This window comes from Pinus tabuliformis, chromosome 1_2 (genome assembly GCF_031772625.1).
Source record: "Pinus tabuliformis cultivar Carrire ecotype Pingquan chromosome 1_2, CPIR1, whole genome shotgun sequence".
Lineage (NCBI taxonomy): Eukaryota > Viridiplantae > Streptophyta > Pinopsida > Pinales > Pinaceae > Pinus > Pinus tabuliformis.
In genome coordinates this window covers 286,194,684-286,205,381 of record NC_142298.1, presented here as the reverse complement: position 1 = coordinate 286,205,381, position 10,698 = coordinate 286,194,684, and the positions used below count along the sequence as shown (strand labels likewise).

The 10,698-nt window shown below is 37.5% G+C and overlaps 1 pseudogene; it reads right to left on the bottom strand.

Annotated features, from left to right (window-relative positions):
* Positions 1-1,048: 1,048 nt before the first annotated feature.
* On the bottom strand, positions 1,049-3,506 carry LOC149205453 (polygalacturonate 4-alpha-galacturonosyltransferase-like; annotated as a pseudogene).
* Positions 3,507-10,698: the final 7,192 nt, after the last annotated feature.

Here is a 10,698-nt window from a genome sequence, read left to right as displayed (position 1 = left end):
TAAGCAGCTAGGGCAATTGCATCAGATCTAGATCCTACATCTAGCTTTGCACAATCCTTTCCCAGGAAAATGCAATTGTGACGTTGCAAAGCTTTTGCTAAATCGAATTAGCCTCCTCCCCGCCACAAGCGCAAGTAAGACCGGTGCATGAGATCTAAATCCTACATCTATATTTGCACAATCTTTCGTTAAGACGCTTAGATGCAATCAACTGAACTAGAAACTAAATTGTTATAAAGTCCATAATCAGGAATTTATATTACTGTTATCTAAGATTGCACTCTTCTTGACTTTGGATTTTATGTTTCCATCCTCGCCACTGGTTTCTGGGGTTCTACTTATAGTTTTTCACCTATTTTTGTATTGGATTTATAGATTCATATCCCATAACTAAAAATTCTCCTCTGCTGCATTAGCGTGTTGGATTTATGGTTTTTACCTCTATTACTCATAGCAATCACTACCTACCCTAGACCACACAGAATGGAAGACTCGAACTTGCACGGTGCGCCAAAGACAAGTAGAGGGGGGATAGGACAAAATGATAAAATTTTAAGGAAAAAGGGCTTTGAAAAGCACCAAAGACAAATAAAGGGAGTGAAAAAGAAATAGAGTTTGACAAAATTACCTCATCATCAGTTTCGGCAGAAGCATCTTGATCGTCGTCTGTGCTGGGCGAATTTGCCGACTAATTGTCTTCATTGTATTCATCGTCATTTTCCATCAACCAAGTTACGACTTTGAGCTCTTCCTGGTCATCCTCTTCTTCGTCTGGGCTCGATTCTTCATTCTGTGGCCGTTCTTCCTCAGAGGAAGCCAGGCAAATGCAAGGAATACTTATATAGGAGTTTACTTCCAACTATGAAGGAATACAATGAGGACATAAAATTTGTAAATATTAAACCTGGCTAGGCCACTGGACCTCCAAAAACTGACTCATTAAGCCATAAACTAGAAACCTGCTGTGGAACTCCAGGAACAAATGAATCAGAATGAATTATCAAAATAAATAGAGACAGACAAGACCTCTAGAATCAAGGATCTTTACACTTTACATCTAACAATCTACTGCAGTATGAATGTTGAGGTCACATCTATTCATTTATATTGCACTGTTGTAAGAAAGGATGATCATATTTTATATATTTTGTCTAGTAAGGCCTGTACTTCGTCATTGCCAGCTCTAACCAAGTTTTCATGTTCCCATTGTAATGAACAATGCCTGCATTGTCAATCTCTGAATGGTCCACACAAGGATTATATCCTAAACCCAGCACATACCAAGACTTGTCCAAAGGATGGGTCAAGCCATAAAACGTTATCAATCGAGTGGGTAGTGTTCCAAGCTTCCACAACACTATCCTCATTCTGCCATACAATAAAAGAAAAACTTAGAAATCAAACAAAGAAAAACCCATTAAGTTTTCTAGCTAATTACTTTAGATTTACTTCAAATACTTTAAAGTAAGCATCACAAGAATTAACATAAATAATCACACTACACACTTACTATGTTCTGCCACTTGCGATATATTCCAGTTATATCTTGTTTCTTCCATTCTTTGAGATCAAATAAATTCATCCCATATGCCCAACCACAAGCATTAGGATCAAAGTGCTTGGCTATGTGCGGATTGGAAAAATTAAGGTATTTGTCAAACCGGTGAAAGCTTTCTTCACAAGTTTCCACTTCACCATTACCCTTTCCATGAAGATCTACTGACCACAAGCGAGTCAAATCTTTCTGCACCACAATATCATCATCCAAGAAAAGGATCTTGTCCAGTTTGGGATAAACCTGTGGAAGATAGAAATGAAGATGATTTAGCATGGATAAGCATTTTGGATTTCTATATTTCAAATTGGAGGAACCTGTTGACAGTGTAGTCGGGTGATCTGCCTTGAAATAATACTCTTTCATAGCTGCAGATTCAAGTTGGTGAAGAACAGGGCAATAGGAGAAATTGAGCCATTTAAAATCATCAACATTTTCTACATGTATCACAGATTTCCCTGGGGGATTAAGTAAAAACCACATTTTCATGGCCCCAAAATTTAACTTGTCTGTGACATGATGAAATACATGTTTCTCACATTCCTGCAAACACAAGTAAATCACCTACAATGAGATCCAAATATTAAATGTAAAATGCAACAAAAATGTTGGACTTCCAAACTTTAGAGTATTTTAAATTAATAACACTTCACCTTAGAATTCATGACAGTTGAATTCACAACCACAGATGCGGCCAATACATTGTCAGAAAATAATGGATAGTGATAAAGAGTCGGATCCTCCAACTTATCCTTTTTAGGAAATTCTCACTTTTCAAGAGGAAGCAAGTAATAATCATTGGTCAATCGCATGGACAGACAGTGCAGGCCCTTGGGAACAGTCTTTGCTGCCAGCTGACTTTAAAATGTACTTTGCTTTTTCAAGGTCCTTACTTGCTCATCTGCAGACTGAAGCATGGCTCGCAACTTCTTTGTTACTATTGCACAGTCATAAAATTGTTCTATAGCCTTGGATAGGACATGACCCATAGCCTTGATCTTCTTAGGTGCACTAAAACATTCATATCAATTATCAACCATGAAAAAGAGAATGAAAAGCAGAAAGATTGACACACAGACAACAACTTTAAAAGAAACAAAGGATATGAACACCAAATGCAAATGGAAGCACTTACTACTCTTGATGTAGAAGCAGCCAATGCGGAAAACTATTACCTTTGAGGTAGATCAGAATCTGCATTAGCCTCACCCAATTTACGTTGACATTCTTTAATACGAAGCATCAATTCCTGGTATAAATCAAAATTATTCCTAGCCTGGGAACTGCTTGAATACACCCTAGCCATGATCAGTTGGTCTTGCATCAATCTAACAGTGGAGTCAGAATTCTCGTTCTCATTCTCCTGCCTCCAAATACTGTATTTTCCCAGGACAACAGAATCTACCTCCTTGGAACGTTTAATTGTTGCGTTTTCAAGCTCAACTCATTCTTCTTCATCCTGTTGGATCAGCTTTGTTGACCTTTTCTCCCTCCTCTTTTGTCTCAATTGCTGTAAGCATTAAACTACTAGAAATCAAAGCATACTATGCTAGAATCTAAGAAATTTAAAAGTTTTCTATTGGAGAAGTAACATTCAAAAAGGATTTGGAAAAGAATATAACAATTCCCTTTTCCATGAGAACAAAAAGTGGCAATCTAGCGCAGCAAAGAATTTTACCCTCCGCAAAACTTTTGTTGGACTTTCTTCAAGCTGCAAATTGTCTGCATTACAACAACCATTGTCCTAAGAGTTTGACTAGACATTACCTTACAGTAGGCTACCAACAGCACAGATCAGTTAACAAGGGAAAATCAAAACTTACCATCAAGAGCATTCTCTTTGACGTCTCGATGTTCACTTCCTGTGTCATCCTCTTGAAAGCTTGTAAGCAGTTCTTCGTAATTGGAAGTTTTTTTCTGCACATCGTCATTCATTTTACCTCCCTCAGGATTTTCCTCGCCTTCTTCATTGAAGGTCACACCATCTTGTTGTGAATGCAGCTTTTCTAAGCTGTCTCCAGAAGTCATTTGCCTCTGCTTGATGTACACCGTTAGAAATAGAGAAGCATCCATGCCAATTTCAGTTTTCACTTCCTGCTTAATACAACCCTACTCAACTACTTAATACAACCCTACTCAACTACATAGATCATCATCAGTTTCCTTACATGTTCAACAGAGAAAATAACCAAAATCTTCACCAATCGTACCTCAGAGTTAGTAATATCCCTTCGATTTACTTCAGAGGGCTTTTCTAATACCCATGAGGAAGATAAATCATTTCGTCCAACAATATTTAAGTTCAGAGTTCCCGAGTCCTCTATGTTAGCTGTTATGACATCAATCACCTGCCCAGTAAATAAAATTTATTTTCAATTCTCTGCTCAATAGGGGAGAAAGCAAATTTAAGATATCCAAATGTAGCAGGTTTCTTATACTTGCCTCCTTTGGGAAGAGAGAGTCAATGCTCTTTGTTAAACTCTGCTTTCTCCAGTCGTCTACCTGTTCCTGTGAACCCCACAGATAAATAGATAAGAGTGATTTTAAACATATGACAGAGCTCCAGTATCCTCAATAATTCCTCTCTATTTCAATCCACTCAGGATGATTAAATTTCAGTTTAGGGACACTATTTATTTTCTGGGATTAGACTAACGTAAGTGCAAGTGCATTGCCCAGATCTTGAAAAAGAACAAAATGGCCATAGAAAAATAGAATTGATTTTCAAGATGTGGAAAGAGCATACCATTCTAACGGATCCATGTCCTAAGAAGTTGTGCCCTGCTATTTTAAATGACAAAAAATGCATAAAATGTCAGGTAGAAAGACTTGATGGAGAAGAATATCTATAAAAATACTGAAACACTAAAAAGGGGGTTGCTTTGCTATCATGCATATGCTAAGATCGAGATTTCATTACACATCAATAATAAAATGGTGTGTATAATATCTATCGTTTGTTTTGGCCAATGTGCTCTGAACACTGTGGGAACAGTGTGAAAATGATATGTATAGCAGAAAGTAGCTGGTGAACAAGATTGTTGTTGTGAATTGGGTCTAGGTTGGGTGGATCAGAATTGGTTTTAGCTTGACTGATGAGAAGTGGATTTAGCTTTATGGATGGAAAGTGGGTCTGGCTTGGATAATGAGTGGACGGGAAGAATGATTGTTACCCTTCCCACCCAGATTCAATTCCCATGAGTAAGATGTTGAACTGAACTCTTAACAAATATATTGTTATAATATTCATCCAGCTTATTCAGAATCCAGCGCACTCTTAGTACCATCCTCCTTGGAACGAGGAGTGCCCAACGATTTCACCGAGCAGTTGCCCAACGAATTTACTAGTCATATGCATTTCCCTTTGTTAAAAAAGGGAAAGAAGATTGTTATTTCTTGCTATCGGGATCAAGGGTTTCATTATCTTTGGCAAGGAAAATTACCCGGGGGATAGTTGGTAAAACCTTTGATCTTACATGAGAGAGGTACAAACTTTGAATCTTTCTCCTGGTAGGTATTGTACTGTGTTAATGCAGAGATGGATTTCACAACTTTACACAGATCAAATGAAAGGAAATCTATAAAGAAAACTCACAAAATGTTTGGAAAAATGCTAGAGGTGCTAAACTTTTGACAATAAGAAAGGAAAGTAAGTTTAATAACATCTGCCCCTTGAGATCCTGCGAAAAAAGCTAAAAGGAAAATCAAATTCCAAAGCAGGTCCATGGGGTTTTGATTCAATGGTTAACCGAGGGTGGTGAAGGCAAATCAAATTCCGAAGCAGGTCCATGGGGTCTTGGTTCAATGGTTAATCGGGGGTGGTGATAATTCCCCGCCAAGGCTCAAATCACATAAATACATTGTTCAGTGGGTTCTCAATGAAAGGGATCTTTCTGAAATAGTATAAGACGGCTACACTTCATTGTAATGGAGATCTTACTTGAATGTTGTAAGAAGTCTGCACTTCATTGTAATACTACCAGATTAAGAAAGGGCATGCTTGCCGATAAAGATAAATTAAATGCTAACCCACCCCCAAAAAAGAGACAGAAGCAACCTGACGAGGGAGGAGGGTAGGAAGAATCTTACCAGTTGCAGATGTATATGCGGAGTGACGAGACCTTGCTGCCAAAAAAACCAATGGTGTAACCACAAAGATAACAAGGAAGCCCGCCACAGGTATTCAATGATGAAAACCTCGACTTCCCCATCCTCCATTTCTACCACGTTGGTAGCCCTGCCACCCTCCATTCCACACACCTCCTCTTTTCATAGGCATCTTTATCTCTCAACCCTAACACCACTTTTCTCCTTCTCCTCCTCCTCCTAAACAGATATCGACCAATGCAACCCTTACTCAATCATAATCCTCTGCATCAAACCCATATCATGGTTAGCAGAAATATATGTAGTCAGCAACAACCAAAAAAAATCCTCAGATCTCATATATACTTCAAAGCATTTGATAGAAAAATTTACCAAAGGATTTACACAATGGATAGATCAGCTGATTTCGTGCAGTTTTGAGAAAAAAAGGGACACTGACTTGGTAGAAACCTAGATGAAAATGGGCCTAGGGGCCGGAAGTAGACAGATCTGAGGGTCTCTATCTCTGTTAGCCTTTTGTGTTAAAAAACCAAAACATATAATTAAGAGAAACACATCATTCTGATTCAGATGCCAACATAGATATTATTATTAATGGGGATCCTCATCAGTTTGGCTGACAGTTCATCCACTACGACATAGGCAGAGGAAGAACAGGCAGGTGGCGTTAGGTATATATGACGCCCCTCAACTTACTAATTTAACTGGGGAGGTACTGACTTGGCATGACTTGCATTGAGGCATGTAAAGGTAACGGGAATGCTAGGGGGGTAATTTGATGCAAAGCAAGGGTGAATTATGCGTCCCTAAATGCACATCATGAGACTGTGTTTAAGATTCGTGATTCTGAAGCTGCGAGAAGACTAGAGTGTAAGCACAAGAGAGAAGCTAAACATATTGTGGGTTGAGAAGAGGGCCAAGAAGGCCCTTTCTAGTTCTTCCTCTTTTAGATTGGAGACACAAGATTTAAGAGTGTTTATAAGGTAGAAGTAAAGATGAGATGGATTTTCAAGCATATGTTGGCAGGGGTGTTGTTGGACTGTCACAGTGGAAAAAATGATCTAATGGATAAAATGAATGCCTGCTTCCAAATAAAATTTCAATGTTGAGGAGCAACTTGGGAGGGGTAGCTGATGGTTCCCTAAGCTAGGTCAAGTGCTTGCAATGGATTAAAGATCAACTTCTGCAGCAATGTCTCACGAGGAATATGATTATGCAATAAATGCACATGAAAAATTGGAAGTAAAAGTCTAGGACTCATTACAAAGAAGCGGTTCAAACAATCACCACTAAGTATTGAATGGGATATAAAATTCAACTTTCTCAAAATTGAATGAAGTTGGAACCACTCTGAAACAACCCGAAACAATTAATGTTAATATTAAAAAATTAAGTAAAATTTGACATTATCCTTATCTTTTCTTTTCAAAAAGGAAAGATAAGGAGAATGTCAACTTTTACTTTAACTTGAAAATTTAAATATTACCATTAATTACTAGGGTTAGGTTTTGTAGGGCCCTAGGGTTAAGATATTTTTTTCCTTTTAAGTATTTTTTATTAAAAAATTAATATTTGGTGGTCATTAGCTATGTTTCACTACATTCTTCAGAATTGGTGTCTCAGGCTTGCAGTGTTGACTGCGGGCATTAAACTCTTTGTAGAATGTCATAAGGTTTGGGCAGTACTGACCTAGCGCAGGCCCAACAGGGGGCACCATTCTGGCTTGCCCCACCAGAATGGTATCAGAGCTAAGGTGAGGGAAAGGTATCAGAGCTAAGGTGAGGTCAAGCCCAAGCAAGGAAGAAAGAAATCACAAGAAGTTTTCTGACAATTCTAACCTCCTTCCTCTTCAAAGATCAGTCATCGTGAAGCACTGAAACTCCTACTGCAAAATTCTAGGTTGAAGATCCCAAAAAGGGAATGAGATCAAGGCCTCATCAATCAAGCATCTCTAGGACAGAGCTCTCTGTCAAATTGTTGGTCAAATGATCTATATCTAAGGCCTTTTGTCATGACTACAGCCAGGAAGCTTTGGTTGCTTTAGGGTCAAATATTCTATTATGAAATCACCCTTGAATTGAATTTGGTTTGGAGATAGTGTCTCACTCAGAATTCCTTCTCTGTTGCAGGTTTATATAAAGTCATATCTGAAGCTATAAATTTCCTAGCATCTAAGCTCATATATATAATATTATTCTTGAGCTCATTGACATGACTTCGGCCTTGTATTAGGGCTTTGTTTGTCTCACAGAGAAGTATAAAAGGCTACAAAAGGTGAAGTCTCCTCAGCCCTTGTGACATCAATCAAGAGGGTTTGAAAAAGAGTAGTGTTCGGGGTTTTCCATTGGGCAGATGCTTATTGAAGGTAAAGGATCAACCTTTGTGCGTCTCTGAGATTCTGGTATCAAAGGAAAGGGGGTTCATGACAAATAAAGATCATTTCAAGGATCTTGAAATCTGAAACACAATGTTCTAAAATCTCATTTAAATAGGTATGACTGTTATTGGTATCTAAGCCAAATGCATCTCAACATTTCTTCTCATATCAACTCATTGAGGCAATCAGGACACACACATGGGTTTAGCCTAGAGCCATCACTTTTTATATGATTTTTCCATCTTGGGTTTAAAAAACGTTTATATACTCTAATTAGTAATTTCTAGTACCCATGCTCGGTGCATGCTGCACATTATTTTTCATAGCTGCCAAATTTTCATTCCATCAGTTAAAGCTAGGATAGAATTAGTCTTAGTCAAAGAAGTCTATTTTATTTGATGGATTCAAACTGAATTTAATTTACTCTGGTTTTTCCTTTCCCTTAATAGAATGGCTTTGATTGGTAATGTGTTGAGTGAATAGCAAAAGGAAAGGCCTCTGAATCCTATCCATATTCTTCTTATCTGCCTCCAAACAACATTGCTTGAGCAACAACCCATGGCTGCATCCCTGCTGGTATAGAGGGATCCTCTGGTAGTTGTGACTCCTCACATTAAAATATATGCTTTTTATTTTCTCTACCAGTCTAGATCCATGTTATCCCTAGATCTATCAAGCACCAGGAAGGATCAAATCCATCAGATGCAAACTTTTCCTGAAGTTTTTTCACTACCAAAAAAAATTGATTTGATGATCTTTTTTAATAATAATACATCAACCTTATAATTATTATTATGTTAAGTAACATCTTTGGCTGACATATGCCACATCAATGTTACAAACACACATGGAAAACATGTTGCCAATATTCATTATGAAGCACATTAATGTTTGTCTTCCCTGAGAAATACCAAATTGACTACAGGTACAACCTCGACAATACATTTTATATAGAGAAGATCCACTCGAATCCATTATGGCTACACTGCATTCTGAATCAAATGGAAAGGCACAAGTGTAATCTGTAGAAGCTCTTTTGATTTTGGGATGACACCATATCTTGATATAAACCTATTAGAAGCTTGGCTGCTTACAAAAGCTGGCTTTGAACATGATTTTATAGATTCTTTAATGGAAAAATAGGAGTCTTTAGAAAATAATGTGAAGAGATAGATATGCTCATGACATATTAGTGTTATTTGATAACAAAACATTAATTCATAAGTTATTTCTTCAGTAGTTAATTGGATCTAGCTCAGGTGGTTGGGAGGAATGTTGTTAACCTCCCCACCTCGATTCAATTCCCACAAGTGACATGATGACTTCTTAACAGACATATTGTTCTAATGGCTTCAAGCCTTGTGCCCCAAAGATTCTAGGGTTTACCTGGAGTAACACCCATAAAATGAGGGGAGGTACTCAAGCGTTTTCCCAAGCAATGTAACCTACCATTACATTCACACAAAAATGTCCCTTAGTTCAACATCAATTTCATTTTGAATAAATTGATGGCTTTTGATATTGATAAAAATGTTTGTTTTTGCAATAACTTTGTGCTATCGATCAACATAGAGTTATAAATCGTTCTAGGTTGCACAATTGGGACATAATAAATACAAGTTTCAAGTTTCAACATGTTTCCTCAATAGCCCAATTTAAATTAATCATCAATCAACTGCACTTTTCTATTAAATAGCTTAACTTTGTTGACTAATTTTTCTTTCTAACATTTAAAATGGTGACTTGTTGATTGATTTCTCATTCAGAATGAAGAGAAAAATTTGAGGATGATTGGGGGAGAGAAATGATGAATGTTCTATTAAGTAAAGGAAATACAACATTTTAAGGCCATGGATGGATCTTAATGGTCTGGGATGCCAGTGTTAGTAAAACCTTACATAAATGCCTTATGACTGCCACATGGATAAGCATTACACTTATATTATTGATGCACTAACCATAGGTAGTTGGTATAATATTCATGGTTATGGGTGCTTACACAACTGGGTTTTCATATACCTATGAAGTGAAAGGGAAGCAAGTACCCTTTCTTCAAGATAAGAGTAAGGTTGTAAGCTTTAAACTAGCCGACAGAGAAAAATTGTGTTAAGGAATACATTTTGCACATCCTGTGTCCATTAGTAGGAACTGGTTTATAAACATAGTGCTGGATTAATGTCATAACACTTCTAGAAGTTGTTTTGATTCTGAGAAAACATGTTGTATGTTGCAGTCTGCTTCGAATTTTGCACAAGAAGCAGTTGGTCCTTTAACAAGACTCGAGTGTGCTAACGTGGACTGAAGAAAAGGTTATTAGCATTGCAAACCTTCTTTGCAGATCAGTATGTCAATTTTAAATTTAGAAGAAATTGGCAATAAAACATATGATGTTTTAGAAGCTAAAAGACAGACAACACAGGAATCTACAACTTCTTACCTCTATTGTTGTCATGTTTAGCTTGCCCCGCCAAAATGATATCAGAGCTAAGGTGAGGGAAAGCCCAAGCAAGGAATAAAGAAATCACAAGAAGTTTTCTGACAATAATGAACTCCTTCCTCTTCAAAGGTCAGTCATCGTGAAGCACTGAAACTCCCACTGCAAACTTCTAGGTTGCAGGTCCTAGAAAGGAAATGAGATCGAGGCCTCATCAATCAAGCA